The sequence below is a fragment of the Ylistrum balloti genome, unplaced genomic scaffold (assembly GCF_031769215.1).
Source record: "Ylistrum balloti isolate Yb309-2 unplaced genomic scaffold, AGI_CSIRO_Ybal_v1 Utg369846, whole genome shotgun sequence".
NCBI lineage: Eukaryota > Metazoa > Mollusca > Bivalvia > Pectinida > Pectinidae > Ylistrum > Ylistrum balloti.
Genome location: NW_026782001.1, coordinates 1,335,427 through 1,356,031, shown reverse-complemented (window position 1 = coordinate 1,356,031; position 20,605 = coordinate 1,335,427). Strand labels below are relative to the sequence as shown.

The 20,605-nt window shown below is 35.2% G+C and overlaps 1 protein-coding gene across 2 annotated transcripts in view; it reads right to left on the bottom strand.

The window, feature by feature from the left end:
- The window catches only part of LOC132545402 (DNA damage-regulated autophagy modulator protein 1-like), an 88,201-nt gene that overhangs the window by 38,369 nt on the left and 29,227 nt on the right, over positions 1-20,605 (bottom strand). The gene's annotated exons all lie outside the window — the stretch shown is intronic.

Here is a 20,605-nt window from a genome sequence, read left to right as displayed (position 1 = left end):
TAATACCATATCCTAGCATAGCAATTAACACGCACTATTGGTGGTTTCTTTGGTTGCAAGAAAATCGGTATTTCCAGATTTTTTTATAGAAAATGATTTATATACCTGCTCCATAACTAAGAATATAACATTATTGGAGTTTTAAGCTGTTAAGTGCACAGAGATCCGGAGAGAACGGTTTAATGTGTTTTAAGTCATACACGCAAAAAACTAAATGTGTTCTGTTGTTAATCTGTTTCTATGATAATAACCAGCTTACAAAATAAAAACATGACAGCAGTCAAAGATTTTGCTCAATTATTATCATCATAAATCCATAAAAATATCTTGATTTGTGTTTCGGAAAATGAAGAAGTTTATAACCCAGATTACTATCTGCAGAAATATCCATTCCATGGCAGATGATAATAAATATACACATGTGACTGACGCTCTAAAATTATGTATGTCTTTTGCACAATCTTCGCCATTTTCTGATGGTAGACACTGCTGGTAGAATATTTGTGCCCGAGGTTCGCCGTACCCTGCATGTTGGGTTTTATTACATTCGATTTTTGACATGGTTCGAATATACACATGTCCTTCTAAAATTTTCAGATTTATGAACGAAATTTACTGAATTATGGGGCTAGTGCGCCTTTTCTTCTAAAGTTTGATTTTTCTTTCGATCACTCTTGATTTTCCTCAGTCGCCTCGCAGTTTTAAATTTTAGACCCTTTTCATCACTGATGAGTCATAGAAGGACGAAACAACCGTTTCATGCAGCTCGATTTATTGTTTGGTTTCTGAATTAAAAGGCTTTATTCACTTTGTTTTTTGTTCAATCTCTCGAAAAATTGAATCATCATTGCAACGTTAATCGTAGCAAAATTTCAGAAACAGATAAACTGATGTCAAACAGAACAATGTAGGGAAGACTTAAAGTGAACAATATTGTATAGTAATGTTAAAATATAATACTTCCGTTAAAATAAGTTCAATTCTTACCAGTTAAAGTGGCTCTGTTGTAATTAGATGATTACATTCCATTAATTCTTAATCATTCCTTCTGCAAGTTATATGACTTTGTTAAAGTTTTTTGTCACAGTTGCTAGTATGTTGATAATCATTATCAGGACATTACTCCACAGACAACATCACCATCAAACAACAGTATTGCTAATGGAACTAATATATTCATACTGCACTGAAGCTACATTTAATGAAGTCACCTGCTGAAACCATACTTGGTTCAAGACATGACAACCAAATAACCTGCAGTAGACACCAACCTGGTTTCTTGACCAGACGATTTTGCGCATATTTTTTTAAGATATTGAGAGTGAGAATATTTTTTGACATATTCTTGTTGTTGTTTTTATCTTTATACTATTATCTCCAAAGATACGTTATAAATATATACCAAGCAATGTTTAATTAAAATAGCAAGCACAAATATGCCGTATATAAAAGCTTCACCTACGTCACAATCACTATCGATCAAGTCACATATTGGTAATCACTTTCCATTCGTGACGTAAGTAGTCCCGACCTTGATTTAATAGATCGCCAATACTTGGCGGAAGCCTCCATCAAGACATTGATCGCTAATGTATTTTGTGCTTGGAAAAGTCTGTCATTGAACGATATTAAGAGGGTATCAATTGAGCGAAGCAGATTACCTTATTAGGAGTAAATCGTAATTGGATCGGCACAAAAAGAACCTAACACGATGACTTTGGCTTGGTTACCTTCCTTAATGATAAAGTGTTAATTTAACCTTCAAAACATTACACGTTCAAGTAGGTGTACTGTAATCAATACAACGATCCGCCAATAAGCATGGTCAATCAGGTATGATGATGAGCAGAACAAATTGTATGACATTGTGCGAACCACACATGCCTTAAATAGGCAAAAAGTATATGCCGTCATATATAGAAAGAACGTTTGATATCATGCATCAAGTTACTTTCCTGGAAGATCATGATAAATAAAGGTGATTTTTTCACTGTCTGTTCGTTCCCATGTAGTGTTGTTGTCCAAGTCAACGATATAAACACATGTGTGTTGAATTTACAAGGAGAACAAATTACATCGTTAACATAGTGGTATTTGTTTGGTGCGTTGATTCTATCATTGTTTTTGTAAGATGACCACATGGAATGATAAACGACCTTGTTCAAGTCATGATATTTCAGTATGATGGCACTTTTGTGGGTGGCTCCTTTAACTTGAAGTAGTTTATACTCGATCAAATACAAACATCACCGAAACGATATATTAAATGAAATATCATTAAGAGGTCGTTTCCATGTGTTTTCTTTGAAACCGTATCATTCAATAATAAACTGTAAACAATCATAAATAGGCCTAGAGGAAAGATGTGGATCCCAGTGACTCAACACATCAGTTTGGGCGACATTGTAGAAGAAATGACCAGTGTGCAGACCTGAGATGATTGCTTCTCAATGGTTTATTCCACTTGAACTCACATCATTCTAAATATATCACTACATCAATCTCTTCACAGCAATGATGTTTTCATACGATAAAATAAAATGTGGTCATTATGCGATATTATTTTACTATAACAATGCTATTACCGTATCTTTAAAAAATGAAAAATAATGATAACGTCATTCTACCTTCAGTTTGTACCTTATAACTGTTAAGAAAGCATGCTAACTTATTAAACTGGCCTATTTATCCACATTGTTAATTTCCAATGCTTTCTTGCATTAAGTTAGTGATAGAATGCATTGTGTTAAGTACAAACGCAAGGCAAAAACCGATAAAAGGATGCCAGACAGTCCATACATCGTGCACAAAGTAAGGCTCTGGAGTTTTCTATTCATCACTTACTCAAATAATCTTTATTTTCACTTAATCAGCTGTGCTATATACTACCTTATCCTAAACTCTACAGATAGTTTTAAGCTCAATAAAAACAGTGCCATTGCTCTAATTAATTTGATAATAAAAATACGATTGCTCAATAGTGGCTTCATTTTTGTATCATGTACTTGTGACACCTTGGTTGAATCAGCGGTTTGATATATACAGCAATTTATAATAGATCTTCCTTGGGGGACATCCTCTCTATATTCGGTACATATTACAATATGTAAACTGCGATATCCGAATTATCTGCAGGAAATATAATGGTAACAAATTTCAAGATATGTGGTCATTCATGACAATACGTCGTTTCGACTGACCCTGGGGGACGATAAACACCGAGTAATTCTGATATAACTCTCATCAAAAGAGTTGAGATAACACCTTGAAACTGGAAGCCGATCACAGAGAATCCATTAAGTCTGTAATGGAATATCAAAAAGTTGTGGCAGAGTAATGAAGAATAGCGCCCAACTTCCGCACCGGTGTCAATGAAATAAATGTAGATAATCAAGATGAGGCCTCCTTCTTTATCTTAATGTTATCTATATTCCATCTATATATAATGATGTACGGAAAAATGACAAGACATGGTATTCTGTATAAGGTTATAAATATAGAAATGATTGAGGATGGGCGAATGTCAGATAAGCCAAAATAGTCAAGGAAAATAACATCAACATATTTTCTATCGTGGTCTCTACTTTTGTCCGACCTTGAACTTAAAGAAAGGCGTCATCATTAGACAAAACAAAAGCATTCCTCCTTGTAAGATTAGCATCCTTCATTCTTGCATTACGACATTACGAAACAGAGTAGTTAATACAAAAGCATTATTTCATCACAACATGTTGGGCGTTTTGCTGCGGCACGCATCCAATAAAATTTAGAAGCTGATCCCTTTCATTACTTTCAATCTATATTTGTTCCTACTTGGTATACATTGTGGTCAATTAATTGTTTTCGTTTCATCATATACCATTACACCATTCATTTTGAAATTTAAGACATAAGGTTTCAAACTAGCGCCTTAAGTGCTGGTCGAATGAAAAATAGGGAAAAAATCCTTGGAATTAACCTTGGATGGATGAGTAATTGATGGGAAACAACAACAAAAAACCGGGACATTGATGTACAGAATACCCTTAATACATGGCTATCTGCTATAGTACAGCATTTGTGGTCGCATGATGGGATGTAGGCCTTATTCAAGACAGTAGTTAACTATTCTACAATTACATCATCAATATTACTTCCGTAGACGTTTTAGGTAGAAGACTAGACGCATCGTATGCTCCTACATCTGCCCCATCTAAAAATTTAGTTCCGAAATATCAAGGTCATTGACTTTCAGTTGCTGAGTCATACCGTTGTTTGTTTGTTTGTTTGTTTGTTTGTTTGTTTGTTTGGTGTTTTTCAATATTAAGGACATAGGAAGAAATCATAAAAATGATCAATTTTCTGGTTGATGACATCTTTGTCGAGTTTGGTGGTAAGATCTATCTACAGGCCTAATTAATGGAATTAAATGCTGTTTTTGCTTTCCCACGAGGCTTAATTTGTAAAAACAGGTCACAAAGACCTTGAAAAGTCGTTTAATTTCACTTTAATATCCATTAACGACGTCTTGTCCTTAAATATCAAGAATTGTATTCACTACGTTCATCGTATATACCAAACAGAATATGAAATCAAGGACACGTCAGACACTTTCCCATCAGCCCTTTGTCTGGATCTATTCCTTTAAGCCAAGTTGTTTTTGCTAAGCGTGATGGTTTTAATTTCCCTATGGTGAATTACTTGATAGCAACATTCCTGCATCCCCACCCCATGGTGTTTACTTGTTGCAGTTGATTCGATATTCAAGGACCTCAGATGTAGGTTGGTGAAAACAATGGGGAGGGTCAACGGTTGTAATATTGATATCACTGAAAAAAATATCTGATATGTGACAATTCCAGAACTATTTTTTATCATTGGGCTAGTGCAGCCTCCTCGTCTAGGTTTTCACTTTTCTATCAGTCACATCAGATTTAAGTTAGTTAAGTTTCTTGTTTGTCTCTACTGTATATAACTCTTAATTTGTATTAGAATGTGTTATTCACTTGTGAGTGTTATTTATTTATTTATTTATTTATTTTTTGTACAATTTTGCCTGTTGGTTCCGTTGTTGTATACCTTGTTCTCATTTGAGAACTTGCGATTACTTACTTGGATTGACCAAGGTTTACATGGCGAATGTCGTCGATGAAGCAGGAGATGCTTACTCTTCCAGATCACCTGGTTTTACAATTTTTTCAAGAGTCTCCGTGTAAATCTCCATTCGTTTATATTTTGCCCTTGTTTTATTGAATTTCATATTGGGTTATGACTATTTTGTCCGTTTTTATCTTAATGTTGTTTTATATGTATAATATGATCTGTAAGTTCATATTCTGATAAAGAAAAATGATAACCAAGCAAAGGAAATGTTGAGGTATAACTGTCTGCATTGATATGTCAATAAAAGAAAGACTCGCTTTGGTGCACTTTGGCTTTGTCATTGACAAATGAAAAATGTAGATTTTATCTCATCACACTTCACGGAACTATAAAACAATAACTTATTTCTTCCAATGGATAAAACCGTCTGCTGAAATGTGATAAAGTCTTACCTTATCTAATACATTAAGCACATGCTGCAATGACGCTAGAGATGAGACTTGCAGCTTGACAGCATTCTATTATTGTGTACAATTTTTCATTAACATACCAAATGTGAAATTGGTCAACTGGTAGATGAAATATATCAAGAACATAAAAGGTTTGTTTAAACACGGAAATTGTTGCACTTTTTTCTATAATCGCCTCTACTAAGCATGTTAAAACGTTGCTAATCTCATTATGTTTGTTCTCTAGGTGTGTTTTGATAACAGAGGTACCAAGTCTAGACTGCAATACAAAAGACACAATGGAATTTGTAAGCGTACGTTTCTCTTCTCAAAATATTTAAGCTAACGTTTGCTCGTGCATTTAAAACTGTGACATCTTTTATCTTTCTCATCATCTCGGATAAAGCAGCAATATGGCCTTTAACCTCTCGGTGTAGATCAAGAACATAGGGTCGAGCAAATTGATATCAAACTTACTGATCAGTTTGCGACGATGTCGCTTAACAACGAATACCTCATTACATCAGGTTTGAGCTACTTGAAGAAATATCTTATTTGAATAGTGTCGATTGTGCCATTTTACAGTCATATCACAGGCATATTGGCCTGGAGTACCAAGGGAGTACCAAGTTGTACTTTCTTTGCAAATTTGCTTCTTGTGCACTGATGATGAATAACATCCGATAAGATAAATTTCTGTAGCCATGTGCATTAACAGTAAAGTGCATTCCGTGTGTTTATCGTATTCAAATTGTGCCCTCGCGAGGATGAACAATCGATATAGATTTCATATTCAACTTGTATCCCTGCTATTTTATTTCGTGTTCATTAACAATGATCTCTTACTTTTTGAATTAAGATTTTGCCCTAACTTGTTGATGTTGTACATTTTTGTAAGGATTTTCTTTTTCAATGTGACATCGTGTATTGATAATTTGATTTATTTTCTCTTTATTTGAACATGGTCTGATGAAAAGACCCATATTCTCTTGCATGTTTAACACAAAATCCTTTGGTTTAGGAAAACTTGATTGAAAATCCGGATGTTATATGCCTGTTTGTAGTACAGATTGCTCCTAACACATCTTGTATATACAATGTAGCCTAAACTCCGAAATAAGGTGATTGCAAATTAAGGCAAAGTATGCGGGTCTGGAAATGAGTAAAATAAGGGTATAAGGGTAGCATATTTGGAATAAGAAACATTTATGTAATACGCCAGCATTGTTGAAAAGTGAAAACACTACACCATATATAGGGACTATATTGTAATTGTTGTCGACTTCTAATAACGGCAAATCTGATATGTGGTGTACTTCAGCACCGAAGTGTTCTGGTATTACTGCAAAGTTGCAATAACTTCCATTTATTAAAATATCGTTGACATGGTTGTGCGGCACAGATCAGATCGATATGGTATGCATAACAGACAAGGCCTTACAGTGTTACAGAAAATATTATAATCTCCCCAAATACCTATCTTTTCTATGAATTTGTGTAAAACTGGTACATGTTTGTCATTTCCACAATGACTAATCAACCATCTTGTAATGAAATCATCATAGGTTTCTCACTGTTATAAGGTGATAAAGACTTGTTAACCCTGAATGTAGAAGGTGGATGTATGTTTTAAAAGTTAAGACTAGATATTCATTGTGATTGATAATGACTAGTTAACCCTGAATGTAGTAGATGGATGTATGTTATACAAGTTAAGACTATAAACTTATATTGACATTAACTTGCATACATTTGGCTCTTTGACAGTTTGATAACTTCCTCTTAACAGCCATTAGATGAGGACTTGTGAAAGAGCTTTAGGTTTTACGTCTTATCAGCAGTAAATACTGTTTAAAGACGCTATGTATGCCAGTTGTGTGCATGTGTTCACTCAATGTCTTAAGGTATTTTAACAGTAACTCTTGCCGACTATGAATATCACTTTAGGTATTTCTAAATTTATTTTGAAAGGTGTTGCTCACATGTTTGTATTGCATGTAATACTTCCTTAGTTTGAAGCAGTTGACTTGGTATACATACAGCGCATAATGAATCATGTAATATATCTGATCAAGTGCATTGATGAATATAACAATGCCGGTCATTATATGTTAATTTTACATTTATATGGGTATTATCGCATATATATGTATTCAAAGTAGATATTTGATTACAGTCTGCATAAAATGATTAATATTCGGAATGTATCTAATGGGACATTCGAATAAATATGAATAATGTTCGTTTCAGAACGGTCTCGTGTATTTAATCTTCCAGACAAATAAATGAGAATCTGTGCGACACGGAAGAGCTATTAAATGCGTAAATAATTGTTATAACACTTCATCGTCAAATGCCATGAATGTATAAGGGAGAATATGTGTATTTAATTGCACGGCGCCTCAGAAAAAATAACTGAGTTATTGATGTTAGGGTAACAAAGAGAGTTGTTAAAAAACACAAAATCACACATAAAGAATAAGCGGAGCACAGTTTTCATTTCAACGGGGACATTTTTTTATGATGTATGTGGGAATGTTAAAATCTTAAGGAAGAATCGATTAAAATGACCTGTCAACATGATGTTGATTGATTTAGAAATATTTTTTCGCGGTTTTGTCGCTGTGCCGAGGACTTGGGTCTTGTTTCATGGTGGCAGCAATGCAGCTGTTTTATTCGTGGCATATTTGTAATTGTTCCTACGGGAATAACAAGGGATACATTATATTGGACTTCATAAAAAAAAACATCGAAATAAAGCAGACAGCATCTACATCTATACTATCTTTGTGGTCCAATTCTTCATTGATTCCATGCCATAATTGTCTCGTCCACAGCTCAATCAACGGTCGCCTGAAGACAATTCGACTTCAATCATACAAATACTAATGGCAGCTTAAAGAAAACAAATAACTAATAAATCACCCCAATACGGTTTATTGAAGGCATGGCCAAGGGATATTTGGAGACACCACGAATTATTCAGCAATACGAGTTTTCAGGAAATTCTGCTCACGACAATACCCAGTGTATTGAACGAACGTCAACCTATATTTGACAGGAGGTTTGCAAGTAAAGCCAAAGTCGTATATTAAAGCACTATTTCCCTATTGTCCGGGAACGGTAATGAGTTGATGGTTGATGATTGGCGGACAGTGCCGTAGAAATATAGATTGTGGACAGTATATGAAGGAATCAATATTTCACAGAATACCAACAAAGGCTGATGGAACTACATAATTTATATGTATTAAAGCCAACAATTTGTTGATTTTGGAATATATAAAATATTTGTCCAATGATTTCGTAATTCAATAAAAGCGATTTCCTGGTGGTTCGCAGAGTAAAGTACCAATTTATTCTGTCCTGAGCCTATCCTGTCAGTCTCGATGTTTTAAACCAAGAGCTATAAGCTTTCCAGTCTGAGTTTTTCTCAGGCTACCTTGAAGAAACCAGAGAACATCGGGTGCAGCCTCTGTAACACATGGCATCTTTAACCTTGATAATTTCATTTTTATCACATCTTGCTTTCTGTCTGTTTTTTTTTTTTTTTTTTTCCCACACTTATCGTCCCTCTTGGCGCCCCTAGCAGTGGCAAAGACGTTAACCACTCAGAAGCAAAAACAAAAGTAAACAAAATGTTGTTCGTCTTAGTGTTTCAGAATATAAAATCTCAGGGTAACACAAATAATGGATATCATCGACGGTGACCTTGCTCTCTAGAAATGGAAGTATCCGCTCTAAGTTTCAGTTAAAACTTGCTGAGAATTGAATTTAATCTTAATGCCAGAAAAGTACGACTCTTTTATCAATAATAAACTTTAATGAATGTAATTTTTCAAATTCGGGGCTATATTTACTGTACCAAGATGTTACTCTCTAGTGTCGTTCGTGCAATCTAGGCCCTTTTTGTCATTGACAAGTCATAGAAGGCTGAAACAACCGTATAATGCAGTTAGATAACTCGAAGTTTTTTCAGAGGTCCCGCCGACTTCTCATGTCCATTTAGGGGCATTATGGTTAAGTTTAAAACATCTAATAAGGATATATTCTATAATGAATAAAGTAATTATATAAGCACTAGCTGCGTGTTGATATCGTGTGTGGTCAGTGAAAGCTCAACAGGATTGTCGACTTCATGACATTACCTCCCGACTCTTTAGATCCGGCTCATGTCACCAAAAGGGTCATTTCGAAACTGACATTTGACACAAACAAACACTTTATCAGGAACGAAACGAGTTGGAATGGATTGGTGAGTTACAGTGTGTTGTTTCAGCTAGATATTGTCAATACACTAAGAAATCGGATTACAGAAATACCCAGTCTCTAGTGGCGTTACTAAGACAAGTGTGCGCCTTTTAATTGACTTGGATAGGAAGTTAGTGGTGACGCTGTCAAATGCTATTATTTCTGTACCAGAAGTCTTACATGTGTCGATTGCATGACAACTCTACACGTCTCAGTGCAGAAATACAAAACATTTGTCTTGTTTTTTGTGCCAGATCCAAGTATTTGTGGCAACACTGGTGCTTCTTTTGACATGTTGACGTCGCCAAGGTGACATTAGACCACATTATAGAGTCATGACAGGAAAACCTTACTTCCTGACAAAGAAATATAAAGAGTTTAACATATAACAGTTAAAGGAATGAGGAGATCCAATCAATTTTATCGACAGAAGCGATTATTATGATGATTTCAACTTCCATGTTATCAGAATGGTATTTCAGTAATCACTTCATCGTTATTAATGAAGGCCAAGGTCAAACCAACACCGTACTGTATAGCAGCTCATTCAGTTTAATAGCACCGACTGGATTACGTAATTAGAGGAATATATGTAATTGCCATGCTGCAGGTTTAACACAAAATCGATCTAATCGATCAAAGCCTATTTCAAAAGCGGGGATGATTGACACATCACCCGGCGTTGTAATTAAGGACGAGTGTTAGACGTACACCAACCTCTATTAAAACTGGAAATGAATTTGCCATAGACGCAGATAAACATATTAACTTTGGCAACATTTAAATAAAGTGTATTTTTTTTAATTTACTTACCATGTTCCCTATCTTTCAATTTTCTCTACTGTTGACATATTGATATTTGACTTTTAATTTTGGCAGATTTTCCGTCATGGGTGAAGAGGGAGGTCAATTATCTTGTTTAGTTGTCGGAATATAACTTACCGCGGTAAATATCAAATTGTGGGCTATATCTGTAGCTGATGTAAAGTTTGAATCACCTGGTTTGTTTGTGCAAACTGTTGGTTTAATTTAAGTGAAAATAAACATCCAGGCATGAGGACGGGCATTGCTGCTGTGGGATGTCATAATGGACATGAATTTGACAAATGCCAGAGATGATATGTTTAGACAGAGCAACTAATGCATTTTGTACGTCAAACATATAAACGTACATGCGCTATTTAGTTAGACTGTTACATGCATCAGAAGATTATGTTACGTGTTGTCTGCGAAAACAGCATTGCAAGATAAATTGCAGATAGCACTATGATTGACAGTAACAACAGGCAACGTCTTACTCATACCACGTTGATGTACGATCCTCTAGGAAAGTTTGTGAAATAATTGGCATACTCTGTACTTGCAATTCAACCTGAATATCCCAAGGAAAACCCTTAATCAAACTTCAAAATATATTTGAATGATTAATGAAAACAGAAGAATAAAATACTGCGCGATCTGCGGACAACAGAAATATTGCCATTGCACGTATGACAAACAACATACAACACGATCTTGTTAAATATATATAGAAATGATATTAAGATGTGGGAATGGATTCCATTTTCAAAGATTACTTTTGTCAAGGAAGAATGTGAGAGATTATTTTGTTTTAAAATCTATGTACATTTCACAAATGTGAAATAAGAAATTCTGATAAATCCTTTTGTTAACCTTAATAAATACTAGATATGCATGTATACATAATGTTAATACGGCATAACAGCTCATTCGATGAACAACGTCAGGATAAGATCTGATGTGAGGTTTAAGTCTAACATAGAGCGGATTGGATTTATCAGAAATTTTAGATATCTGATCGTCGTCATATACTAATGATTAGAAGCAAATCAATTCGAAACATGCTCAGGGAATAAGGCAACAAGTACAACATGAACACTCTGTCTCAAAATAACCCAGGATGTTCATGAAACGAAATGTTAAGCAGGTAAATAATTTTCCTTTATACAGAAACGTTATGAATTTCAGTCTCGAATAAGATCACATTTCAGTTTTTGATTATTGCGCAGGAAGGGAAAAACACCACAAAAACATAGCAAACGATGAATACCAATAGAAGCAGAAGAATAAGGATGATGCGGCCCATAATGGACTGCCATTACATGTAGCCGTATTCCCAAAACGAATACGATCTGTTGGTGGTGTGAAATCTACACCGACCATGTTCAGGGCACTTCACATCACATGAGCAGACAGTTGGTAAACATTGTTCAAGTGAAGTGCGTCAATAATATTGTTAGTAGTAGTCAATATGTAGTTGTCACATTGGAAACGTTAAATGTTGCAGATTGTTTGGTCAGCAATTTTTGGCTATGATTTTCTATGCTGCTGTTAAAATATAGCAATACAAACTCGCGTGCATTGCTCCTGCGGTAATAAAGGACACGTGCTGAAAAATAAAACACTCTTCGGCCGCGGGTGCTAAAACTATTTGAAAAAACCTGTAAGTTCTTTCGTTTGACAAAAACAACCATACTACTTTCATGGAACAGATAGCAATGCTATTGGTATAATTTTTGTTAAGGGTCAATCTCTGCTAAAGCTTAGGTCAGTGTATAATGTTAAACGATAGACTTGTTTGTCGCAAATCGATTCTTTATACTTTAATATCAAGAATGTATGTGTTTGCTGTTCCCTATACATGTATATAAATGACTTTTCAGACGTCCGACACACAAATTCAGGTTTGATCAAAGAATTATGCACATAGACCTCATTTAGGGAATAAATGCGGTATCCCAATGTTGCTTCAGACCAAAATCAAATGCATTTAGGAGGAGAAGGAGGAATCTAAAGAATTTGCCTAATTTCCCCTTTTGGGCCCCACTCATCTGTCCCTAAGGAGCCAAGACCAAACATTTCTACAAAATTTGTCCCGTTTCACTCAATAATGCCTCATTTCTCCAATTTGAGATAAAATCCTCTGGAAAAAAGTAAAATTAAGCTTTTTCTTGTGTTGTAAGTGTCCGCAATGGTCCACTGAGTTATACAGGCAAGCCATCAGAGTCTTCAGATAGAGGCTGATACAAACTCAAATTCAATCAAGCTGGGGCAAACATATGAAAAAAAAACCATCTACATCGATATCCGTTTGCATTTGAGGTGTCACGTCACTAACAGACATTTTTGTAATATAAGTAATAATATAGCATACTTAGTGACACTATGACCAAATACAAAATGACAACTTCTTTAAATCGATTTTTTTCTTGTTGAATTGTGTAATTAAACAATGTACACACAAATTTGGTATTTTTACAATTTTGTTGACTCTCCTTTCCACATAACCTGTCTTTCATTCTCGTAACCCATTGCAACACTGACTAGTAAAATGATGAACACGTCGTGTGATGCTTTTATAAAATTAGTGTTTAATGATGCTGTTTACAAATGTGTGCTTTAAACAGTCTTCTACTCTCATTAAAACATTAGCTTCGGCAGAGTGCTCTAATTATTAATGTTTTGACGGATATCCAGGTCAAATGCGCGCTTTGTTCCTGAAAACTAACAGTTAAACGTGAAATCGCGCACAAATAGCTCATTGAAACTATAGCCTACATCCTACATTAACGAGTCCATTAACGTAAATATATGTTTTAAAGAAATACATAAATATAAATGTCTTCTAGGCACAATGACAGGGAAACTTCATTTCAATATATTCTGGATAATGTTGTTTCGTCAAAGCACTTTAATTATTTATATATATCATTGTTATTCTCAATTCAAAGCGAATGCATTCATTTCTCTTGAACGACAGTCTCTTCCTGTATGTGACTTAATAGAAAATGAAACATGTGATAATATTACAGATATTTATAATGTTTTTGTGGTGTTAATAACTAAAACTCGCAAGCATATCCAAATACATTATCACATAAAGGTTGAAAGGTATCTTTCAGATGTGTTTGTTTGGGTTTTTTTTAATCCCTCTTTTTCATGTTAGGATTTCTGAGGACATGTGTACGGAAATGGACATTTTTCAGTGATATCACACTGAAATGACGTTAAACATGATAAGATGACCAGGTTGCACTATATATTTGAGATATGTATATGTTTGTTTGGGGTTTTTAAGTCCTCGTCATATGTTAGGATTTCTGAGGACATGTGTACGGAAAAGGACATTTTTCAGAGCTATCACACTGAAATAACGTTAAACATGAGGGGTGACCCGGTTGCACTATATATTTGAGATATTTATATGTTTGTTTGGGTTTTTTAAGTCCTCGTCACATGTTAGGTATTATAAGGACGATGTGTACGGAAAAGGACATTTTTCAGTGATATCACACTGAAATGACGTTAAACATGATATGATGACCCGGTTACATCATACTGACGTTTTTTCGCCCTTTTGTAGACGCATATACTTGAAGACATGAAACTAATGATGGAGCTGTATGTTTCTAATAGCAATCATTTATCAGAATGACATGCAGATAGGACCAAAATGATCGTAAGAGGCTATTTAATTTGCCATTCTTTTTTCTTCATGATTTTGATATTTCTTTCTATCATTTTTTTCCCATTTCTTCATCGCCTCCTAGGCTTCAAACTTTACATCCTTCGCGCATCAGTAACGTGTCCCAGAAGACTTTAACAGCTGTATTGCACAGTGAATTCACTATTTGATTTTTCTGTATCTGATTCGAACGTTGCATTGAAATGTGATTTTACGTGTGTGCGACCTTCCAAATACCTCGCTTAGAAACACCTCAACATTTCTCTAATGCTGAGCATCCATCCATAACAAGAAGGTTATAGGATCCGTCCACAGAACTGAAGTATATATAACTGGCATCAGTTCCTCTCGGCCTGACGTTCATCTGTTTTTTAATTCGATTTTGGCGTTATGTTCTCGCATCAGCAAGGTTTACATGAAGACCTGTCCACGAATGATAAGCCCATTGACGGGCGCTTATCACACTGAACTGTCATAACCTGAACGTGGTAGTATAAGATTTGTCGACAGTGAGAACTGGTCAGTCCTCTGTGTGTATTACCTGACTCAGTGATGCTATTCCAGTGTGATGCACTGGGATGGACCAGTCTTTTTGTGGCCACCATTTTCATTTGGCATGAACCGTTTTGAGTATCCAAACCATATAACAGCCTCCATACACAAACTCAGGAATTAACCTTGAGTTATTTCTTACAGAGATACAACGCCATCTATACTGTATAAAGTTACAATACACAGTTTTTGAACTTCGCGATTAGATAGCATAATAAGAAACGTGGATGAATTATAGACATGGTGACATGTGATAACGATAGCAGTTAAACGTTATTATCCTTATTATCCGTCATAAGGATTTAAAACATGCCCAATGCTTTATCTTGCTGCGTAGCGCGCAACCTATAGATGCCCTTTTGCTGGTGAGGCAAAGATATCAACATATTGATCCGCATGTCGAGAAAGCTGTTCAACTTCCAAAGGACATCACTTACTGCATTTTGTACCGTATCAAGTAATTTGTAATAAGACTCGATCGAAAGTGGAACAATCACCTTGTCTCGTTATATTCAATAACGCCAACGATAGACGTAATCAATTTTACGTTCATCAATGTTTCATTGTACTTTGTTTTGAAGAAGCGTCAGTCTAGAAACAGATTAATTAATGGTAAATGCAGATACACATTCCCCCTACAAAAACAAAATGAAAGCCAACGATACAACCAGGATTGAAAAAAAAATCTCAGGCAAACGGGTCCGTTACCATTGCAATTATTATCATGTTGGATTTATCTACACAAAAACGACGTTTCGGACCTACAGCATAAGATGGCATTGTTGGGATCGAATAGGTTATACCGTACATCAACCTTGTGTTTATTGCTCGAGTTCGTGTGTTCTTCAAAGCAAGTTTATAAAAATGTTCAAGCAAAACATCCATTTTGAAGTCCTGTGAAGCCTATTTACCTAGATCCTGTTTTAATATTAAAGAGCGTAATCGTTAAAAATCGATTGTTGTGTACATTTTAGCTCTGGTGATATTTGAAGTGTGTGGGAAAATCCATCAATGAGCTACCGTTGAACATTAGCGATGAAGCATACAAAGCAAGATTTCTGCAGACACCGACGGAGATGCTTGGAAAGATATCATACTCTACACAACAAGCGAAACGATCTCCTACGTACACGATTAACAACACAAGTCAATACATATCAATCATGTATGTCATGTTAAGTCTATCAGTTTTATTATTTACTAGGTATTGTCAACAACATTACATACAAGGAGTCTTCAGTGTATGCTATGATAAAAAGTCTTAATTGTATGCACTCAAATGTCAAGGACATTACATACAAGGAGTCTCCAGTGTATGCCATGATAAAAAAGTCTTAATTATATGCACTCAAATGTCAAGGACATTACATAGAAAGAGTCACTAGTGTATGTCATGATAAAAAGTCTTAATTGTATGCACTCAAATGTCAAGGACATTACATGCAAGGAGTGTCTAGTGTATTCTATGATAAAAAGTCTTAATTGTACGCACTTAAATGTCAAGGACATTACATGCAAGGAGTCTCTAGTGTATGTCATGATAAAAAGTCTTAATTGTACGCACTCAAATGTCAAGGACATTACATGCAAGGAGTGTCTAGTGTATGCTATGATAATAAGTCTTAATTGTACGCACTCAAACGTTACGCAAACATCATAGAATGCCACAACAGTGTATACTTGTGTATACTTGTGTATTCCTTGTTAACAATTTGTGTGAATATGTATTCCTTCCAACTAGAGTACCGTCCAAACTTCTCATCACAAAATGTTACTTTTCTATGATGTAGTTATATCCTCTGTCGTGTCGCTGACATACCCTGGCCCTCTTTAACTCTTGATTGTTAAATCTGTTTCAAACTTTTCGTTTGTGTCTTTTATTGGTTCATGAGTGTCATACAATTAATATCAGTTCCAGAAAAAGAAACATTTTGAAATCACTACCGATTATTTAAATAAAAATGACCATAAGCTAAATGATTGTCTTTCAATAACAGAGATGATTATATTCGATTTGTGGTGCGCATGAGAAACCTTCTGTGTGGGGAGTAATTTATTTGTATTATTAGCAATGTTATCCAATAATATCTAAACTAAATGATCAAACGAACTAACTTATACATAACTTTGTTTCAGATTTGTCATTTTCCATGTATACAAGGAATCCGCCGTATCTCGGCACCTGCTGTGAATTCCATCTATAGAAGTACCACTATTAATTAGAATAGAAGTCACCTACCAAACATCTCAGTAACAGTCGTCAATTACTGTACATCTTAGTAACAGTCGTCAGTTACCAAACATCTTAGTAACAGTCGTCAATTACCGTACATCTTAGTAACAGTCGTCAGTTACCAAACATCTTAGTAACAGTCGTCAATTACCGTACATCTTAGTAACATTCGTCTATAACCAAACATCTCAGTAACAGCCGTCACCTACCAAACATCTTAGTAACATTCGTCAGTTACCAAACATCTTAGTAACAGTCGTCAATTACCGTACATCTTAGTAACAGTCGTCAATTGCCAAACATCTCAGTAACAGTCGTCAATTACCATACAACCTAGTAACTGTCGTCAATTACCAAACATCTTAGTAACAGTCGTCAATTACCGTACATCTTAGTAACATTCGTCAATTACCGTACATCTTAGTAAGATTCGTCAGTTACCAAACATCTTAGTAACATTCGTCTATTACCAAACATCTCAATAACAGTCGTCAATTACCATACAACTTAGTAACTGTCGTCAATTATCATACAACTTAGTAACATTCGTCTATTACCAAACATCTCAGTAACAGTCGTCAATTACCAAACATCTCAGTAACAGTCGTCAATTACCATACAACTTAGTAACAGTCGTCAATTACCGTACATCTTAGTAACAGTCGTCAATTACCGTACATCTTAGTAAGATTCGTCAGTTACCAAACATCTTAGTAACATTCGTCTATTACCAAACATCTCAGTAACAGTCGTCAATTACCAAACATCTCAATAACAGTCGTCAATTATCATACAACTTAGTAACTGTCGTCAATTACCAAACATCTTAGTAACATTCGTCTATAACCAAACATCTCAGTAACAGCCGTCACCTACCAAACATCTTAGTAACATTCGTCAGTTACCAAACATCTTAGTAACAGTCGTCAATTACCATACAACTTAGTAACATTCGTCAATTACCATACATCTTAGTAACAGTCGTCAATTACCGTACATCTTAGTAACAGTCGTCAATTACCGTACATCTTAGTAAGATTCGTCAGTTACCAAACATCTTAGTAACATTCGTCTATTACCAAACATCTCAGTAACAGTCGTCAATTACCAAACATCTCAATAACAGTCGTCAATTACCGTACATCTTAGTAACAGTCGTCAATTACCGTACATCTTAGTAACAGTCGTCAATTACCGTACATCTTAGTAACAGTCGTCAATTACCATACATCTTAGTAACATTCGTCAATTACCAAACATCTTAGTAACAGTCGTCAATTACCAAACATCTCAGTAACAGTCGTCAATTACCATACAACTTAGTAACTGTCGTCAATTACCAAACATCTTAGTAACAGTCGTCAATTACCGTACATCTTAGTAACAGTCGTCAATTACCGTACATCTTAGTAAGATTCGTCAGTTACCAAACATCTTAGTAACATTCGTCTATTACCAAACATCTCAGTAACAGTCGTCAATTACCATACAACTTAGTAACATTCGTCAGTTACCAAACATCTTAGTAACAGTCGTCAATTACCATACAACTTAGTAACATTCGTCAATTACCATACATCTTAGTAACAGTCGTCAATTACCATACATCTTAGTAACAGTCGTCAATTACCGTACATCTTAGTAACAGTCGTCAATTACCGTACATCTTAGTAACAGTCGTCAATTACCAAACATCTTAGTAACAGTCGTCAATTACCAAACATCTTAGTAACAGTCGTCAATTACCGTACATCTTAGTAACAGTCGTCAATTACCGTACATCTTAGTAAGATTCGTCAGTTACCAAACATCTTAGTAACATTCGTCTATTACCAAACATCTCAGTAACAGTCGTCAATTACCATACAACTTAGTAACATTCGTCAGTTACCAAACATCTTAGTAACAGTCGTCAATTACCATACAACTTAGTAACATTCGTCAATTACCATACATCTTAGTAACAGTCGTCAATTACCATACATCTTAGTAACAGTCGTCAATTACCGTACATCTTAGTAACAGTCGTCAATTACCGTACATCTTAGTAACAGTCGTCAATTACCGTACATCTTAGTAACAGTCGTCAATTACCGAACATCTTAGTAACAGTCGTCAATTACCGTACATCTTAGTAACAGTCGTCAATTACCGTACATCTTAGTAACAGTCATCAATTACCGAACATCTTAGTAACAGTCGTCAATTACCGTACATCTTAGTAACAGTGGTCAATTACCGTACATCTTAGTAACAGTCGTCAATTACCAAACATCTTAGGAACATTCGTCTATTACCAAACATCTCAGTAACAGTCGTCAATTACCATACAACTTAGTAACATTCGTCAGTTACCAAACATCTTAGTAACAGTCGTCAATTACCATACAACTTAGTAACATTCGTCAATTACCATACATCTTAGTAACAGTCGTCAATTACCGTACATCTTAGTAACAGTGGTCAATTACCGTACATCTTAGTAACAGTGGTCAATTACCATACATCTTAGTAACAGTCGTCAATTACCGTACATCTTAGTAACAGTCGTCAATTACCGTACATCTTAGTAACAGTCGTCAATTACCGTACATCTTAGTAACAGTCGTCAATTACCAAACATCTTAGTAACAGTCGTCAATTACCGTACATCTTAGTAACAGTCGTCAATTACCGTACATCTTAGTAACAGTCGTCAATTACCGTAACAGTCGTCAATTACCGTACATCTTAGTAACAGTCGTCAATTACCGTACATCTTAGTAACAGTCGTCAATTACCGTACATCTTAGTAACAGTCGTCAATTACCGTACATCTTAGTAACAGTCGTCAATTACCGAACATCTTAGTAACAGTGGTCAATTACCGTACATCTTAGTAACAGTGGTCAATTACCGTACATCTTAGTAACAGTCGTCAATTACCGTACATCTTAGTAACAGTCGTCAATTACCGTACATCTTAGTAACAGTCGTCAATTACCGAACATCTTAGTAACAGTCGTCAATTACCGAACATCTTAGTAATAATCATCCATTCTCAAAAATCTAAGGAACAGTCGTCGGTTACTACAAGTAGGCACTAAGATAGTTGTAAAATACCCATGCATCGAAACAAAAAATGTGATTGATTATGTAGAGATGAAAGTCGTCTATTATGCTGTTTTAAAGTACTAATATTGTTTTATTATGTAATAAATCATAGTAACGGTTTCTGAAAGTATCACTTAAGTACATGTAAATGTATAAGTCAGGTATAAAGGACAGATTCTTAATGTAGCTACATCATATAGCAAGGAAATTACTGCATCTGTATTGAATAACAACACATCATAAATTTTGCTAGTGTTCATAAGGAATACATACCGTTCTCGGGTTCGTGCCCTACGGCTTTCGGCTGTGATCGTATTGGCATGGTGTCTATAAGAAATATTACTACAGTCGAAAGGCTAAGATACATTCCACCAAGAAACACATGTATATCCCCGATCCAAGCGGTTTGAGTTGTATATTTTATTGGCTTTCTAGGCACATTTCAAAGTCGAATTACAC